Genomic DNA, 19,639 nt, shown 5'->3' on the forward strand with positions numbered 1-19,639 from the left:
TTTTTAGGCCTTCTCTGAAGGCGTAGAAGGCCCTGAAGGTTCCCCACTGTTGCACTTAAAGTACAATACAATGTTCCTGTGTATTAATTTTTATATTTGACATATACCTTTTAATTGTACTTTCAATTTGAAGCTAAATCTTTCGTATGCTACCAGTGAGCTAATCAAACAAAAATAATAAATAAAAAAATTATAAATATATGATTTATATATTATATACTCACTTTCAACATTTGATATGTTATCTTTATTCTATTGTGAATAAAATATAAGTTTATGAGATTTGTAAATTATTCCATTCCTTTTTTACTCACAATTTCTACAGTGTCCCAACTTTTTCTGATTTGAGGTTGTACACTGTAAAATGTAATAGCTGAGCTTACTAAAAAGATTAAGTAAACTTAACTTATTTAATTAAGTTTGTTAACCTTACTTAGTTTAACTAAGTAATCCCAACTTTTTTCTATGCAAACTCAAGTCAACTTGATTAAACTTAAAAGATTAATTTAGCTCAACTTAAAATTTCAAGTATTTTCAAAAAGGATGACTGCACAGTAGGTGGCAGTAATGCTCCAAAGGAGTAAGTGGTGGCTTAACTGAGTGGTTAACTGAAGAAGACGACAACAGCACATGGTCGGATAAGAGCATGAGGAGGTAAGTTTGTGCTTATATATCATTTTTATTTTTTAATTGCTACATTTTTATCGCAATATTACAATCACACTTTGTAAACAGAAAAATATTTTGTCGGTAATAATAAAACTGATGCATGCTATTTGATCACAATTAGCAATCCAACAACTGCTAATCATGTATGTTTAAAGATAAACATTTTCGTTCAACAGACATAAGTAACTAATATGCAGAGGTAGATTGAGTAAAAATGTAATTATATAAAAAGTTAGTTAAAGTTAAGCCTTATAGTAATAACTGCTTGAGTAAAAGTAAAAGTATGCAATGGAAAAACTGCTTAATTAGTGAGTTTATAATTCGTGTTGGTGTGGTTTATAATAATAAACTACATGAAAATGCTTAGAACTGCTTATAAAAGGTAAAATAGCACATTTAAAGTAGGTGCTTTCAAAATTGTTACTCAAGTCAATGTAATGCAGTAAGCATGTTTCTACCCACCTCTGGAGAAAAAACATAAATAATTTCATACCTTAAAATGCCAAGTTATGTTAAATAAGAGATGTGCTGTATAAAAAGTTTTAAGTTTATAGAGTGAATGCTAAAAATGTTGTTTTTACAATTGCTTTTTAGTATCTTATCAATCAATATACTATGTTAATTGTATATTATTATTATTTAGCAGGAGCTTGTTTCTTTGAAGAGAGCGCATACCCTTCATGGAAAGTCAGGTAATTAACACACATTTTATTTAGGGCATGTCAAAACTTTTAAAATCTTGATATGTTGTTCTTTTGTTATCCTTCTTTCATATAGTAACGTTACTGTGGAGTACAACCAAGTCGCAAGCAAAAACCTCAAGCAAGAATTGTTCTCATCCCTTGCTAAACATTGTTTTTGAAGATTTTGAATGAGAGAAAAGTTTAAAAGCTCTCTTGAGTATCTAATAGTAAGTATTTTTGTTTGTTTGTTTTAAATAGTTTAAGTCCATTTGCTAACTTTTAAGTAATCTGTTCTCACTGTTGATCTCAATGTTTTATGTATTATTCGTCAGAACATCACTGATGACAGTGCTCGGTGGACGGTAGTTCTCTGTGGTCTTGCTATCCTTCTTCTCGAAGACACTACAGACTTCCTGAAAACAAACATGGTTAGTATTCTTCTCGTTTAATCAATATGAGATGTCCTAATTTTTGTGTTAGCATTTAATTAGCATTATTAAAGAAATAATGTGTAAATAGAAGATAATTAAAGGCACCAAGGCACATCCTTTTGTCCCACAATTCTATGCGTGAGCATGCTCAGGATTGGTTGAGCCTGGTTGAGTTCGATAAAATAAAATGGTGGCCAAGAAAGCAACTGAGCACACATTTAGTGTAAATAAAGTAATATTTTCACTTTTGGTTGCATTTCTAGCGAGAAATTTGTATTGTAGTTTTGAACTCTGTCCCCGCCATTGAGTTATTCCGTCAATTAAGAGAATCAATAACTTCTGATAAATGCTGTGAATAAATGAAAACATAATTTATTTGCCAGGTAAAGGTTTTATGCCAATTACATGACCAATTCAAATTCATTATAAAGAAAGCAAAACATCAAATATTCAAAGATCAGTCTGAGATGTATACCTGACAGTAGCGAAATACATCAACACTATGACACTATGGGTTTTGGTTTATCGCATTATGAGTGAACAAAGCTTAATACAGGTGTTAACAGTGTGTAAATCGTTTTGAGCTGTCCACTTTCAACTACATTCAGATGTATTCAAAACAGATTAGAACCGCTTAAACACGCTGTAACCCGTATGCTGGAAATAAATTTGACAGGTACAGTTTAATAATACACAAAATTAAATCAAATGTCTTTTAATAACATATGATGTTATAGTTACAAATGATTAAACCAAATAGTGTGTTTGTGACATTTGAACGTCTTGTCTTAAAACTTGAAAATAAACAGGTTTTCCTGTATTTGTTAAAAATAAGCTTATAAAATAGTTAAAATAAATATTTAATGTTGCTTACCTTATGAGTAAAATAGCCACATAACAAGTGGGATAATGCACAGACAGCAGGTTGTTATCATGAAATAAGCCCCTCCAGTTTGATACAAGACCCTCTGCTTGACACAGAGTCCTGATCACACTGTTGGGGATTATTTCTGGAAAAACAACCTGCTGCCTATACAACATACCTTACCTATAGAAGAGTTTTCTAACAAGATATTATTAATTAAATATGTTCCAAGGATGTTTTTGCACCACCAGGAAAGAAGCTTCTGCTGAAAGGTCCAAATTATTATTGGCAATTCCAACCGAAGCACTGTTACAAATTTAAGTGTCACTTCAAAAACTAGTAACATCACCTTGAACAGTTTAAATTTTTAAATGACACATCCACTTTGCATTTGTATTATGAGAATGTATATTAATATTGCGTTTCTATCTTATTAGGACTGTGATGGTGACCCACCTAAACTATCAATAGGAATTCTCAGTCTGGTGCCGGAGGACAGACACATTTCTCCACATGGTTTACAGCAATTATTTGGTAGGGTGTCACAGCCATGGATGGACTTGAGAAAGTATCACATGCCATGTGTTTAGTTTTTGGACTGATCGTTGTTTTAAATATGGAGTATCTCTTCACAGCTTATTTTGAGTTGATTCACAGGGTTTTTCTTTCCCTGGGGCACAAATCACTAAAGTCAAAACAAAACATACTAATGTGAAGTAGTGTGTTTTGTGTGAAACAAGTTCGTGTTACTGTAGATCTGTTGCATTTTGGGGTTTTTATTTTTCGTCAACCTGGATGCAAGTTCCAGAAAAACTCAACTTTAATTGCTGCAAAACTTTGTTTTAGTTAAGCTGTATTTTGCGTGTTTCTGATGGCAGAAACAAGATTGTTACTGTAGGTCTGTTGATGCAATTTGTGATTTTTTTATCAGTCACATGACAACCTGGATACAAAACCAAAACTGCAGTCACTAAAAAAAACTAGTTTTGAATTTGTTTGTCAAGGTGTGTTCTTTGTGTTTGTAATAACAGAAACAAGACTGTCTTAGGTCTATTGTTGCATTTTGGGTATCCAGATTGATGGGTGACTGAACACAAACCCCTTTCGTGTGTGTGTGTGTGTGTGCGTGTGTGCGTGTGTGCGTGTGTGTGTGTAAATGTTTTACTTTGTACACTGTTAACATGTTTAAAATAAATGTTTTAACCTCATTTTGTTGCTTTTTGGCTTTACTCATTTTTGTTAGTTCAGCTTACTTTCAAATGTAAGGCAATCAGTTTCCTTATATTTACAAGTAAAGTGAACAATAAAAAGAAGTTATCTCAACTAATGATTTTAAGTAAAGAGTACTTCACTTTACTTGATTAATAAGTTTAGTCTACTTGTACTGTTAAGTTTTGACAACTTAAAATCAATACTCTACCTTACTTGTTGAATAAGTTTAGGCTACAAATAATATAAAGTTTTGCCAACTTAAAAGCAACACACTAACTTACTTAAAATTATGAGGCAATCAGTTTCCTCACTTTTTTAAGTAAACTCAACTTATTACATTTTACAGTGTATATATATCTATATATATGGCTGAATCCCCTGAATATTAACTTACGTTCTGGACTCCATTTCCCATAATCCTGCATACCTGGACTGATTACTCTGCCACCTGAAACTCATTGGACAGCCTATATAAACTCTCTGGAAACATTCAGGCAGTGCAAAGTCTTGATTTGTACCGGCTGTCATTGCTGAGCGGTTTGCCTGCCTGCATATCTATCTGTATTTATTGATCTTTATATGTTTTACCCGCTTTATGAGTATGTTTGCTGTTGTTTGACCTTGCCTATTGGAAAAATAAGTGTTTAATAAAAACCTGCAGATGGATCATCAGTGTCAAAGTGCTTTGTTACACAAGCAGTATACAATAAGTCAGTGGTTTTCAAACTGGGGGCCGCGAGATGGTGGCAGGGGGGCCCCAGTTTTATGACATTTTATGAAATACATTAATTTATCATGAATTCTGTGTAATTTAACCCCCCAAAAAATAGGCTACTAACCAAAAGCACTACTTTTTTGTATAATTTAATTTTTTTATTAAAATGTTGAGTTTTAGAACAGTTTTTGTCACAAATTTTCTTTGGGGGGCCGCGAAGAAATGCATCGTACACAAAGGGGCCGCACGCTGAAAAAGTTTGGGAACCACTGCAATAAGTAACCTACTAGTTTACTAAGAGTACACTAACAGAACACTTGCATGTACACTTTCAGTATATGACTAGTAAACTACTAGTTAACTAAAAGTATATTAAAAGAACATTTGGAAGTATACCTGCAGCACAAAATTAGTAACCTACTAGTTTACTAAGAGTAATCTAACAGAACATTTGCATGTACACTTGAAGTATAAGTCTAGAAAACTACTAGTATACTCATGAGTTCACTTGCAGTACAAATGAAGAACTAATTGTGCACTAGTTGTACACTTAAAGTTGACTACTCTTACACTTAGAAGTATACTTTTATATACTAAAAGTGGGCCAATTTAGTCCCAAGCGGTATTCAAGCAGTACACTTACAAGTTTACTACTAGAACATAAATGTTAGTACACTTACTACATAAAGTATACTTAAAACTATACTCCAACATTACTTAAGTATACTTAATAAAATGAACTTGAAGTGTACTTATTTTTCGTAAGGGATTCACAAATGCTGCTTAAAGCTTTATCATGCAAAGAAGAAGCCCAATGGAAACAAGATCCAGAAATGCTCTTCTGTCTGATTTCAAATGGACTGAGACAAAACTGTTCTGTTGATCAGACAAATCCAAGTTTTTTAAACTAAAGAGGAGAGAGATCATCCCCTGGTGAAAAACAAATATACTTTATTGTATTTCAAGTATATTTAACTTTGCAATAGTACATTACAAATATACTTACAAAGGAATGTACTTTCTTTAAACATATTTAAAGTATGCTTACAACATATTTGCGCGTATTTTTTACAATTAAACTTTTAACATACTTCAAAATAATTATACTTTAGTATATTTTCTAAAAGTATACTTTAGAAAAATATACTTAAAGTTAAAGTTTTGTGCAATTTTTAAAGTATACTAAATTTAAACTTATTTTAAAATGTATTATAGGTATACTTTATCGGTATGCTTAAAGTTATCATTCTAATAATGCACTGACAGTATATTTCTAAAATACATTATTTAGTATTCTTTAGAAACAGTATATTTTAAGTACATTTTGAAAGTATATGGGGTCTACAAATGTATATTATTTTATGGAGAAATAACGTGGGCTTAAACTTACGAGAGAGGAGTATGTTCAGTTACATTTTATATTGTAGATGTATACATTTGTAATATACTATTAACATAATAAGGTACACTTTAACTTCACTATAGTCAAGCATTGGAAAAACCAATTAACTGTGTTTTACCACAAAATAACCATGGTTTTGCTAATAATAGTCAATACACACAAAAAAAAACATGGTTACTTAACTTTTACCCCCCAAAAAAAACATTCATTTTCGTAAGGGGAATATGGGTGTTTGTTTTTTTGTAGTTTTTGAGTCAATTGCATACCGCTTTTAGCTGTACACATTAATTAACTTAAACAGTTTTCGTAAATGCATTTCAGAGAAAAGTGAATTCTGAGATTTGAATAATGCATCTGACGTGTGTGATGACGTCACGACGCACGTATTTTGATTTTTACCAGTCGTTCAAGACGGACGGATTCAATCCCAAGGTACGTTAAAATATCTTAAAATTAATTATATTTGATTAGCGTTTGACCATTCTGAAGTTTATCAGTAGACTATCATATTTCGAATGCGAAATGTTGTCAATAACGCGGTGTCTAACTCGCTATTAGTGATAAGCTGCTGTGTAGCTTAGCTTAGCTTATAGCCAGTGGCGGTCCTGGCTAGATTTACGCCCTGGGCGAACCATCCCTTGGCCGCCCCCCAGAAAAAAACAAAGGATTACCCCCAAACCCCGCCACCAACATGTATTATTTTGTTATATATAATCTTAAATACAAAAAGGTAGCAAGAACAGAGAAAAACATGTAATACAGTATAAACACCCACTCATGCACACGCACGCGCACACACACGCACACACACACAGTTGCTGCTGTGGAAGTATCTGACTCCTCATTTTGGCCAGTGGGTGCTCTAGCTCTAAAATATTTCAGAAGTGCCCCTGAATTTCCAATTAAGATACAATTATGTAAGTTAGATACACTTATTTCACACATGCATCAGTTACCCAATTAAAATGACCATAACACACATTTTATTAGTATTTGTTAACATCCTATATAAACTAAGCATACACTACAAATTATTTAAAAAGCTATATCACTGTAGCTTACAAAATGCCATGTCAATGTATATTAGAAGTTATTTAAGTTGACACATATAGCGTAAAGCAATAAAAAATTACACAGTCAGGAGGTCTGTGTGAATTTGCACTTTTTTGTGTTGCACACACAAACTAGACTGTGTTGCCTATAGAGTGAATTTACTTGCATGACATGATGCCTCAATTCTAATAGTTGCTAGTTCAGCAAAACTAAAACCAAATACAGTCGTATTCTGTGGCTAATAGCAAGATATTAGCAAGAGTGCGAGGCTAATATAAATAGCCTATTTCCTACTGTCACGTCACTCACGTTGTCACTCATAGAAATCGGCATACCTTTATCTTTTGCCCGTTTCTCCTCATCTTCTTTTCCTGAACCGGGCAACTGAGATGGCATGGCTACTTTGGTCTTTTAATTTGATCCATGATGATGAAGATGAAGACTCGACATCATTAACTTTGCATTACATTTTGCCAACAACAACGTCCGTTTTACCCGTCAATCAACCGGAGTCACGTGACGTGAGTCACGTAAGTTAGATGACTCTACAGAATTTTTTTTCACATAACCCAATTAATTACATGTTCGTAGGTATATGGGTCTATGTTAATTTTAGGAATGAAAAATACAATTTACTTGGAAGCAGACGCAGCAGTTTGTGTTGTGTGGCCTCTGGCCTGGGATCAGTCAATCCCTTGCTCAAGGCGAGCGAGGGACTTGCAGTCACAAGTTGATTCCCCGCCCCCCTCACCCGTGCCTCTTCTGACACGCACACAACTGTGTTTCTCAGCACTAACTTGATATGGAAATGAGCGGTTTTGATATTATTATTTTTTTTTAGGGCGCTCGTGCGCCCTCACATAGATTGCGCCCTGGGCGTTCGCCCACATTGCCCATAGCAAAAACCGTCCCTGCTTATAGCTAATGTTAAAGGTTTGAAAGATAGCACTGTTAGCCTGTTATATCAAATTAGTACACCCGATTGTTTTGTTAAATATATGTATTGGTGTGTATGTATATGTTAATGAAAAAAGGTAGCGTCAGAAAATCTGTTTTTTTAATGTAGCGTGAAAGTTAACCATTTATTGACTGTTTAGAGGTTGTAAGGCTTTTACCTAACTGTATTTAGTATTAATGATGCTGCATTCTTTCCTCAGAAGCTAAAGTTTTTCAAAGACATTTGTGGACTTTGCAGCTAATGGTAAGTCATTTTAAACTCTTAAGATATAATAATTAATTCGTAGTAGTAAATCAAGCTTCAGTTTAGATAACGTTATATACATATTGAGGCGGTTTCTCGGACAGGGATTAGACTAGTCCTAGATTAAAATAAATGTAAGAGCTGTCCAACCTGAAAACAACTTGCACTGACATATCTTAAAATACACCAGTGTCCTTTGTTTTGCCTCAAAATGCACACAGGTAATGTTTTTATTAAGGCATGTTTTTTGAAACTAGTTATATTTCTTAATTAAACTAAGGCCTAGTCCTGTTTTAAGCTAATTCCTTTACAGGAAACCACCCAATTGTCTGCTTGTTGCATTTTCTTTCTGACAAGTTTTACATTTAAATTTAATACAATAAAATCTTTCTTTAGGAGCTAAAGTATTTTATGTAAGGAGGATTTTGCAGCCCATATAGGCAAGTCATTATAATGAAAACTCTTAGGGGTGGTTTCCCGGACAGGGATTAGCTTTATACAGGACTAGACCTTAGTTTAATTAGGATAGTTTTAACAAACATGCCTTACTAAAAACATTACTTATGTGCATTACGATGTAAAACAAAGGGCACTGATGTATTTTAAGATATGTCAGAGCAAGTTGTTTTCAGTTTGGACAGCTCTTACATTTATTTTAGTCTAGGACTAGTCTAATTCCTGTCTGGGAAACCGCCCCTTAATATATATGATGACATTTTAGTCAAGCTCTAGTTTAGGTAAAAATATATCTGCTATACAATCTCTGCCAGTAAACTATAGATTTAATACAGTAAGTCTTAAATAAATGTAATGTTTTAATATTAAACACTTTTTAATTGAGCTTATTGTCTATCTTTTTCAGATTTCCTACGGCTGAACCAAAACCTGCCAGACTAAAGTTGATTTGGGAGAGAAAGACGTTGTAAACTTAATCATCTTGACATTCTTCAATGAGTAATTGTTCAATTTTTAGGCAAATACTGTACACTTTGAATGCTGTGAATAAAACTATATTTTAAATATATTTAAAATGAATTGTTTTTGACTGTTTTAATCAGCTTTTATTTATTTGGAAAAAATTATTTTGGTTATGTTACCAGCAAGTAATCTATTCCCAAAATAGCACTCTTTAAGTTAACTAATTATTAACGCACTTGAAGTATACTCATTACTAATCTAGCTGCAGGTATGTAAAAGTATACAAAATGTAATGTACTTGGCATATTCATTTTTCACTAGGGCAGTTTTTAGAATTTTGGATTGGCCAAAAATATATAGAATGTATGCAAACAGTCTATTTAAGGTATACTGATTGTATGTTTGCAAGACACTCATAATACATTTGTAATGTACTCCTAACATAAATAAAACACACTCTAAATCCACTTATCAAGCATGAATTTAGCACAAAAACAGTCATGTACTTAAATTGTACTAAATACACTTAAAGTTGTTCCACTTTAGCACACAAAAGTACACTAAATACACTTAAAGTTGTACTTTGTTACAATTAATATACAACTAAAATATATTAAGTACAAAATTAATTGTTCCAAAATAGCACTCTTTAAATAAACTAATCAATAGCACACTTTAAGTATACTGGTCATTAGTGTGACTGCAAGTATACTTAAGTATATCAAAATTAAATATATTTAGCATACTATTTTTTCACCAGGGTCTCTATTGTTATCAGTGCTCACATCAAAAGCCTTCATCTCTGTTGGTATGGAGGAGGATTAGTGTTGCGGCAAACCGCCCGTCACCCCGCCTTCCTTGATTAGACATCAGGTGCAACTAATTTCGCGTGCCCAGACCCGATAACAATGCACTGTTTCTATCATTTGGTATGCACCTGAGCTGACACTACAGCGGACTGCAGTGCTAGCTCAAAGGAAACCTTGAGCGAGTATTAGAGCCTGATACCTGTTTTAACCCTGTAAGACCCAAATATAGAAAAAAATGAGCAAAAAATTTTTTGACCTCCCAGATATTGTTTTAGGAGGCCTCTGATGTAGAAATGAAAGAGTTTTCTGATTTTTTACGTTTTAGTAAGTTTTTAGGAAAATGTTGTAAATTTGCAACATTGGGCATTGCTGGGAGCAGAACTTCTGTGTTTGTACTCACTTTGTCTGAACAGATATACAGAACATTTAAGCATTCATTTGCAGGGTTGATTGCTTACTTAGCCCCATAACAGTATATATCATGAGTAATAACCACACAACAATCATAGTTTTATGAATAAGCATTTATTAATAAAAAATATTGGAAAAAAAATATTTACAAAACTTTTCGTAAAAAAAAAACTGTGGTTTGAAGGCAGTCTGTGTTCACTTACAGTGATAGTCCCTAAAACAGTTCTTTTAATCTGTTAAGCACAGGCGAACATTGCACTTGAAAGCAATCACATCCTGCACACTGAATAAAATACCTTTCTGCGCTGGTGGCATTCTGAAATGGAAAAAGTAAAAAAAATGAAGTTAAATATGTGAATAATACATATGGGTCTTACATTGTAGTAGATAAACTGAAAGAATAGACAGGGTGGTAGACCATGTGGGTAGAAATCTAAGTATTGTCATTAGCATGCCCATAAGTATTATAATTTCAATGAAGTGATAATCAACATTTCACTACATTCAAACAATACTGTCTATTGCAGCCTATTATGCTCTCTACTTATCATACTAAAGGAACACATGCATCCCCCCAGAACACTTACAGGTTCACATTCAAGACCATTGGCACATGTATCTGGACAATGCAACAGGCATCCCAAAAATTCCAGAACATTCAGAATCTGTTTTTCTATCTCCTAATGCTACTAACAGCTGCTTGGGCAACATTGAGAAAAAATGGCTCAGGATTATTTAGAAGTTAAAAAACAAACAAAAAAACTACAAAGATACAGGGAGTTTCAAATACTGCTATAGATGCTGAAGTTTCAAATATCCCATAACATTTTTTCATGTGTTTAATAATGGTCTAAGCTAAACTAAGTAAAACAATTAACAGAAAAACACATTTAGAGCTTAGTTACAATTAATCATGTAACACTACATTTCTACTACATTTATTTTTCAATTTGTGATCATTTGAAAAGTGCAGTGTCCTTATGTAATGTGTAAGGTGCACAGGGTATTTTGACTACCACTCTGACCCAACGTTGTAGAATTACAACATAGACATAACAAGCTCTAAATCAAATTTGATGAAAGTTTTCCAAAATAACTAAATATGTACATGTTCTAGACATTGTAATAAACACCCAAAAAAATATTTAAGCAATGTTACTTACTTTAATCCTGACAAATCCAGTCATGCAAAAAAAGGAAATGAGCTCAGCGGGAAGTTTGCAGGTAGAGTGAGTTAATAGCCAGATGACCGGACCTATAAACACTTCTTCTATCCAACAGGATTGTGAGGACAAACAATAGGACCCATTAACTATGTAAATGTGGTTTTGAGAGGAAAAAAACATTTGCAGGCATTTTTTTTTTATTGTTAAAAGTGATGTTGTAAATTTGCAACCGTGGGTCTTACAGGGTTAAAGACTGTGCGGGATTGGGTACTTACCATAAAACTCTGAAGAGACAGCCGGTAAGCTCTGAAGCTTTGTTTGTTTAAGAGACGCTGTACTTTGTTGCTGTTGCTGCTATCAGCGTGTGAGTGTAGCATTCAATGACGCTCTGTAAATGACGTCATTATTCTTGTAGCGCATATTTAGCTTACGAGGTGTTTGTTTGCGTAGTATGATAAGATGTGTTTATTTGTATTATTCTTTGTTTAGCAAATTTAGGGTTTGTTAACATTTATTAGGATTTAATTTATTTAGTCAGCTTAATTTACTAAGTTTAATTTACTTTCATGATTTGGTTAAGTACTTTAGAGGATTATAAAACTGTTAAAATCCATTTGACATTTAAATAAATCAAATTAGTAAATTAGTAGTATTACTAAATATTGTTTAATTACAAAATAAAAGGTCCTTAATAATTATGGTTAAAAGCATGGGTTATTTCACAGCCTTTATTTAAAATCCGGTTAGGGTAACACTTTATTTTACGACCCGCAAAGTACCGCGTAATTAAACCGAATTTACAGCGTACCTATTTGTAACAACAGGGTACCTCTACAGTATGTACTTGTAGGTATAAGGGAATAATATTTTAAGTTTGGGGTAATAAGGGGGTAAGAATATGAAGAATTATAAATTATTTATACTCTAAGTATTTTATAACAACAGGGTACCTATTGTAATATTACGTGGTATGTATGACTTAGTCAAGTCTATGGGGAAATTATGTTTTTTTTTTATTTATGAATTTTTCATATTGACTACTGAATGTTACACTCAATGTCTACGAGCCACATCGGCAAATAAATATAACAGCACATCACTTTTATTTTTGTAGCCTATATTACTTGCTTTTAATAACAAAAGTCCAGCTGATTTAATGTGGTTATCTTTTTTTTAAGGTAAGTACAATAAAAATAGCAACTTATTCCCTATTTACCAGGAAACTCCTACATTTGCGGACATATTTGAAGTGGTGCTTTGCAATTTATTTACTGTAAACACAAGTATTTTAGCCAAATATAATTTATGCAATGGCAAACCAGAATGAAACAACAGCAGATATCAGCTCCCGCTACAGCAAAAGACGACTACATGCGTAGGCTACTGCGCAGGTGTAAAGCGCGCGGCCGTCTGCAGGAGGTTTGCTGGAACGCGATCCTGATGTGAAATTTCTTTAAGAGGTTTTAAAAACGTTCTACACTGTGGAGTACGGCTGCGAGTGATGTTAGCAGGATCCGCATGCTGGATAAGGTGACTGGTTTTGTTAATACATGACTCACGCATTTCAAACAATGTTTTTTCAAGAAAGTTGCCAGCTAACGGTAGCAGGTTAGCTAGCACATAAGTTAGCCTAAATTTATTAACGTAACTAGCTCAGAAAACTCTGGCTGTTTCTCAATATGCGTTCTTCAGCGATCTTGCGTCCTCGTGTCCTCGCTCTACGTCATCATTAACGGTCGAAGTTCATTCCAATTCTCAAGAACGCAAGGACAGAGGACGCATGAAAATACCCGGATGTGTTCTTGATATCGAGGATGCATCGAGTGCAGACTTGCTGAAATCGCTTTACGCCCCAGAAGTCATTGCGGCAAAACTTCCGAGTTCGTTCTTCCAAGGTCGCCTGGCAAGACCGATCTCCACGAGGACGCAAGTCCGTTCTTTGCGTTCTTGGAATTGAGAAACAGCATCTGTTTCTGTCAAGGCACAGTGAAGAAACATTTACTGAAGGCTTTCATTTATGTTTTTTTTATGTAATGCAGAACAGAATTTGTGAGACGACATCAACTCATCATCCGAGTGGACAAGAACACCAACAGAGGAAGCCAAGCCGCAAAAACAATGAAAAATTGTCATGACTTTTTATTTTAAATAAAAGTTATGTGATAATAAACATTAAGTGTTGGCTTAGTTATAGTGTTTTAAAGATGTTTTGAAATAAGTTGTTTTGAAATAAAAATAACAATATTCTGTATGTTTATGGTATTTACCCTATAACATTTATAAGAGGTGAACAAAGCACCACTTTAATTTACAGCCCGCAAATATGAGAGTTACCTGGTACATACACAGAACAATCGGGGAATAAGTCCCACTTTAATTTACAGCCCGCAAATATAAGAGTTACCTGGTAACTCGTGTATACATATACAGATCAAAGAGGTACAAGTTGCTATTATTTTTATTGTGTGTTATATTTTATTTGCAGACGTGGCTTGTAGACATCAACTGTAGGCTATACAAAACACTTCATCAGGTAAGTAGCAAATATGAAAAAGAAAACATATTACACATAGACCATATTACCCATAGACGTAAGTCATACATATTACAATAGGTACCCTGTAGTTATGAAATACTTAGAGAATAATTTTCCATATATTCTTACCCCCTTATTACCCCAAACTTAAAATATTGTTCCCTTATAACTACAAGTACGTACTGTAGAGGTACTCTGTTGTTACAAATAGGTACGCTGTAAATTCGGTTTAATTACGCGGTACTTTGCGGGTCGTAAAAAAAGTGTTACCCTTAAGTGCTGAATCATGTAATACGGTTATGTGTATGTATTTTGGTTAAATGTAATAATTGTTATTAAGTCATGGTAACACTGCCAATTAATGTATTTTATTGGTTTTCTTGTGTTTACTATATTGTATGTTTGTGTCTTTTTAAAGGTTTTTCACCTATAAAGCTTAATGTAGCTTTGGTCTGTGTTAAATAATCCAGAAAAATAAATGAATGGAAAAGTTTCACAAAGGCCTAATCATTGAGTGGAATCCAGATTATATTTTCAAAATTAGTGAGAACCTAACTCCTTCAAGTGTGGGAAAGCGCACAGTCAGAGAATACACTTGACAATTAGCGTCTAAATGAGGAGCTTTCACATCTGGAAGGACCTAATTAATACTGAAAGAGCAACATCTGCTTTCATCTGTCTTTGTCTATTTCAGTAAGACATTGATAAACTTCATACTGCATCTATTACAACAGCATGAGTTTATAGTAGAAGAGTCCTGAGCACAGTCCAGATCTGAAAACCATCTGACAAACATTTGAAGTGAAAAATACAACAAAGAAAACTCAGAACTGCTGTAACGACTCGTGAAAAGGAGGAGGAAACAAATGCAGGAAATGAATGAATGTTTATTGTAAATATGTAAATATGAACAGAAATGACAGGGCTGATGAATCTCCAGAGTATATGTAATGGTGGCCGATGGACTACGGTGGTGGGCGAAGAGTTGGTAGGTGAAGATGGTGTTGTGGTGATGATAGTCCAATGGTGAAAACTATGGCGAGTGGATAGTGCCACGGATAACCAAGCAAAGGAGACAGTCGTGTACTTTTACGCGAGATAAGGATACGTCGCCTCCACTGACGCGTGAGACCAACGTCGTGGATAAGTACGTCGCCTCCACTGACGCGTGAGACCAACGTCGTGGATAAGTACGTCGCCGCCATAGACACTTACCTCAAAAGTAGTTGCAGATGCTGTCAGACCTTTTTAGAAGTGTGTGATCGTACAAACCTCAGCAATTGTAGCTAGATCTTAAAAGCTAAACGTGTTATATTGCAAATGTATTAATAACATTGCAAATGTGCACACTTGGCTGTATGTTACACAGTCATATTTAATAGTTTAAAACACTATGGTTAATGTGTTTAATATTCAACACGTAAATTAAATAGGCTGAATATATATATACACACACACACACACACTTCTTAAACATGCCATTGTTGACTTTTGGTATTTTTATAGATGTGAATAATTTGTACTTTTCCTTGGGAATTTCTGAAATAAAGAAAAGTGACACATTTTGTTGTGCATTGTGTTGCAGTTTAAAGCCTGTATATACAATAATAAATAATAACACAACAAACCCCCACCCTTAACCCCAAAAAACATTCATCAGCTGCTATATGGATTGAACTGCTGTAGAGTTAACTGGCTTGTGAAGTAAATCTGCTCAGCTTCCTGCTTGCACAGCCAGACCATGTATGATAAGCTACCAGGAGAACATAAAAATGGTATAATTACACCATTATATTAATACAGAAGAGTAAGCTATTATACACAGGCAACATTTATTATACACTGCACTAGTAGACATTGTTCCTTTTAGCCGTATGCTTTACAATGTTTTCCAAAATGTGGGTTGCAGCAGTACTGCAGGCAGCCGTAGCTTAAACTACATGAGACTGTCAAAACCTTAATGAAATCAACTGCACAAAATACAACTAATTTTGTAGCTCCTGTTACAATGAAAAATTATAAACAGTATGCAGGTTTGTGAATTACAATTACATAAATATCAGAGTTGGGCAAAGATACATCAAAATGTATTTTAAAATAGAATACCAAATACCTTTGATTCAAGTGTATCAAAATAACCTACAAAATACAGCAGCCACAACATGTATCAAAATAAACTACTGTATTTTTGTATTTTGAAAATACTAAAAATACTTTTACATGAGAGCATGACATTTCTTCGCAAACCTTCCATGAGTTGGTCTATTTGATCTTTTGCCTTACCATTACAATGACTCTGAGTCATGAAAAATCTGACATATGCAACCGAGTATGAACTGAAGGGCCTACACTGCATTAGCAACACTGACAAACAAGTCATTCATAAGACAACTGATGGCACCTGTATTCATAGCAGCTAGTTTCTAACTATTTAATCTAGTCATTTGCTCGCAGCAGCCTGCACGTTTCTAACATTGACCACCACCTTTCATATGGATACATTTTCCGGTCTAGGGCTAGACAAACTTCTCAGTAGGCACCAATCAGAGGCCGCATTTCTATGATGTCATCATTTAGACTTTTTACAAAGTATTTTACAGTATTTTAAAAATACAAAACATTAAAGTTTTGATACAAAATACAAATGCATTTCATCAACCCTATCAAATACAAAGTACAAAATATTATTTTACTATTTTATTCAGTAAGATGTGTAGCTGTGTAAATTTTCAACATATACTGCTGCCCAATATGTTTCAACATTACACAAAGTTCACTTACAACAGTGAATCATTAGGACACACATACTGCAGCCCATGTATGCATCCACACACACACACATGCCTGATAAACAGTATCATAATATATAATATTATTACTGTTAATTAATTTTTATGTTGCTGTTATACTGTCTGAATATAGCCTACTTGAATAACTTAGTATCATCTAAATAAATAGCGTTATGGACATAATTTCAACTTCAACTGACCTTTGAATATTCAAACCTCTGATTGTTAAGATTTCCCCCTCTTTTCTCAATTGTTTGGGGTATATGAAGTTTTAAATGTAGGTTCTGGAGGAGCCCAATCATTCAGGCCTGTCAATCATAATTAAGAACATATGAGCACCAGTCTCTGCACCTCCAAGCCTAGCTCCTTCCCATCTCCTTCACTGTTTCCTTTCTTCCTCTCTGCAGTTCCATTACAGGGGGGTTGAAGTTTGGGCTCAAGCCCTGGCCCCAGGTTCACTCTCTTTGAAGGTTCACAACTCCCTTCAAGAACAGAAAGCCAAGTTAATTTACCAATAATTATTAAGACTAAATGGCCAGGTGAACTAGTAAACCCTCTTTCAAATCCATCCACTAGCTTCACTGAATTAATAAACAGAAAACAATCACTGTTAAGAGAAATATTTGAAACACATGAAAGGGGTACGTCATGAAAAAAAACTTTAACACTTTCTTGTGATGGTAAACTGGGCCAAAGAGGAAGACTGTATAGTACATATATACACATCAAATGATTACAGACTAAATCTACCACAGTAGCCAGTAGAACAATATAACTGCACCAGTTAAATTACTTTGATAAGGCTATATATATAAAAAAAGTAAAACTTATTAACTTTAATACTAAAGAAGACAGCAGATCTTTTAAACTTAATAGAATAAATTATTAACGCAGTTGTGGTTGCACTACAGTTTCAAAGATAGATTAACAGTTGATATTTCAAAAAGCTATCAGAAGCTGATAGTGGCTTTTACTATGCAAATCTGTCAACTTTTAACTTAAACCCGTTCTGATGCCTTTAGGCTGCACAGAAAAGTTAAAGTAATGAAAGTGAAATTCACATTCAGTAGCTACTCACTCACTGATTGTTGTCCACCTTGTATTGGTGTCCTTTTGTTGCTTTAAATGAAGTTCAATCAGTTTGGCCTATAACAGTAAAACTCGTTTTGTAGGACTGCAGCATCAGGACCACATAAAACAACACGTAGTTATTTGGCGACGACGTGGTTATCAGACGTGCTTAGAGACGACATGGTTATCAGACGTGCTTAGAGACGACGTGGTTATCAGACGTGCTTAGTGGCGACGTATGTATCAGGCGTGTTGTAAGGCGACGTACATAGTTCAGACGTACTTAGTACACGTAATTTTTTTGTACATTTCGAACATGCGGCGTCGTCACGTCGCCGCCGGTATACGATTCTTCCATGCACTCGCCGTGACGTCACCGCCGGTCTTACGTCTGCAGTCCCTATCAAATCCATTCAAAACTCCACACGGACTGGCGGCGACGGAAGGTTAGGCTGCTCCTTATCCTTCTCCAGGTTAGGCTTTGAATTGGCAGCATCCACTCGTCATAGAAAACCAGAAACAGACTGGAACATCCACACGAAGATGACACAAACACTAGGGATGGCTCCCGCGAAACTGACGTTTCGACACTGTGTCGAGATCCCGAAGCGTAAATGTTTCGAAACACTGCTCCGAAATGTGATTCGAAACACCCATGTCACGTGATGAAGTGATTCGAAACATCAAGTGGTGCATTTCACAAGTATTTCAAAAGGTGGCGTACCTGTCGAATCTGCGTCGAATCTTAAACTGACAGGGTAGGAAACAAATCTGACAATACCTCATAGATGCGTTTTTGGCAAGATCAAATACTATAAATTACTGAAAAAAAGTAATTTTTCCTCATAGGTTTGTAACACTTACAGAAAATGCATGCCAGCAAAAGTGTCCCTTGTGTGTTTTCAAAGGCTGGAGAAATTATATGTAAAAAAAGAAGCTGGTTGAATTTATCAACACAGAACAATTTATATATTTGAATAAAGATCTTTATATGTAAACAATGTGGCATATTATGGCTTGATATATTTTATGAATCTCTTATTATTTATTTGGTATATCTCTATTCTATTTTTTTTATTAAATAGACCCGAATAGCCTATAGTTATCGACAATTGTGAGCCTAAAAGCTCATGTAGTTGTCAAACAGATGTTAAAACAACAACAAAAAGCATTTTATTATGATGACGTAGCGCATGCATTTCCCGGGTACGATCCTAAGATCTACGCATGAGAGTCGAGAGCACTATCCACTCTCCCATCCTATCACTTGTGTGTCACTCAAACAACATGTGGGATACAATTTGTCAGCGCTCGTCTAAAATCTTGTCAAGGCTGTTTCATGTAAAGACATGCAAACGACCGCTAGGTGTCACTGTGGAGGCGGTTTCGGATTGATGTTTCGAAGCCTCGAAACATACGGCACAATTGGTTCAACTGTTTCAGTGTTTCACGAAGCCTCGCTCTGCCCACCACTAACAAACACTAATCCAACTCGGGAACAAGACACAGTAATCCAGTGGGCACAGCGTGAACATGAAGAGAGGATCTGACAACAAACACTGGGAGCAGAGGGTAGATATAGCTGAGTGGTGATGAGGATCAGCTGGAGCGAGACAATCAACACACACAGGTGGCAGGAATAAACCTAACGAGCACATGGAAAAAATGTCAGTACAAACACAAACACAACACATAACACAGAGGAAAC

The 19,639-nt window shown here is 34.6% G+C and overlaps 1 protein-coding gene and 3 long non-coding RNA genes across 7 annotated transcripts in view; 3 read left to right on the forward strand and 1 right to left on the reverse strand.

The window, feature by feature from the left end:
• Window positions 1-348: 348 nt before the first annotated feature.
• LOC129419093 (uncharacterized) lies at window positions 349-3,781 on the forward strand. Of its 2 annotated transcripts, XR_012368785.1 has the most exons (5): window positions 349-654; window positions 1,313-1,361; window positions 1,447-1,579; window positions 1,685-1,780; window positions 3,086-3,781. It is a non-coding gene; the product is annotated as an uncharacterized lncRNA (long non-coding RNA). The 2 variants fall into 2 exon arrangements; XR_012368784.1 differs by having other exon boundaries at window positions 1,685-3,781.
• A 3,945-nt stretch (window positions 3,782-7,726) lies between these two features.
• LOC129450374 (uncharacterized) lies at window positions 7,727-9,266 on the forward strand. Its single transcript, XR_012368844.1, has 2 exons — window positions 7,727-8,231; window positions 9,094-9,266. It is a non-coding gene; the product is annotated as an uncharacterized lncRNA (long non-coding RNA).
• A 3,021-nt stretch (window positions 9,267-12,287) lies between these two features.
• Window positions 12,288-13,705, forward strand: LOC129426303 (uncharacterized). Its single transcript, XR_012368696.1, has 2 exons — window positions 12,288-13,065; window positions 13,575-13,705. It is a non-coding gene; the product is annotated as an uncharacterized lncRNA (long non-coding RNA).
• A 1,221-nt stretch (window positions 13,706-14,926) lies between these two features.
• Window positions 14,927-19,639, reverse strand: part of LOC141363258 (protein NLRC3-like) — a 173,546-nt gene continuing 168,833 nt past the window's right edge. For 2 of the 3 annotated variants that reach the window (XR_012368799.1, XR_012368797.1), the window contains one exon: window positions 14,927-19,576. The gene's annotated coding sequence lies outside the window, so the exon portion shown is untranslated. The remainder of the gene's footprint in view (window positions 19,577-19,639) is intronic. The other variant, XR_012368798.1, reaches the window with a different exon arrangement.

This window comes from Misgurnus anguillicaudatus, unplaced genomic scaffold, assembly GCF_027580225.2.
Source record: "Misgurnus anguillicaudatus unplaced genomic scaffold, ASM2758022v2 HiC_scaffold_33, whole genome shotgun sequence".
In the NCBI taxonomy this organism is placed as follows: Eukaryota; Metazoa; Chordata; class Actinopteri; order Cypriniformes; family Cobitidae; genus Misgurnus; species Misgurnus anguillicaudatus.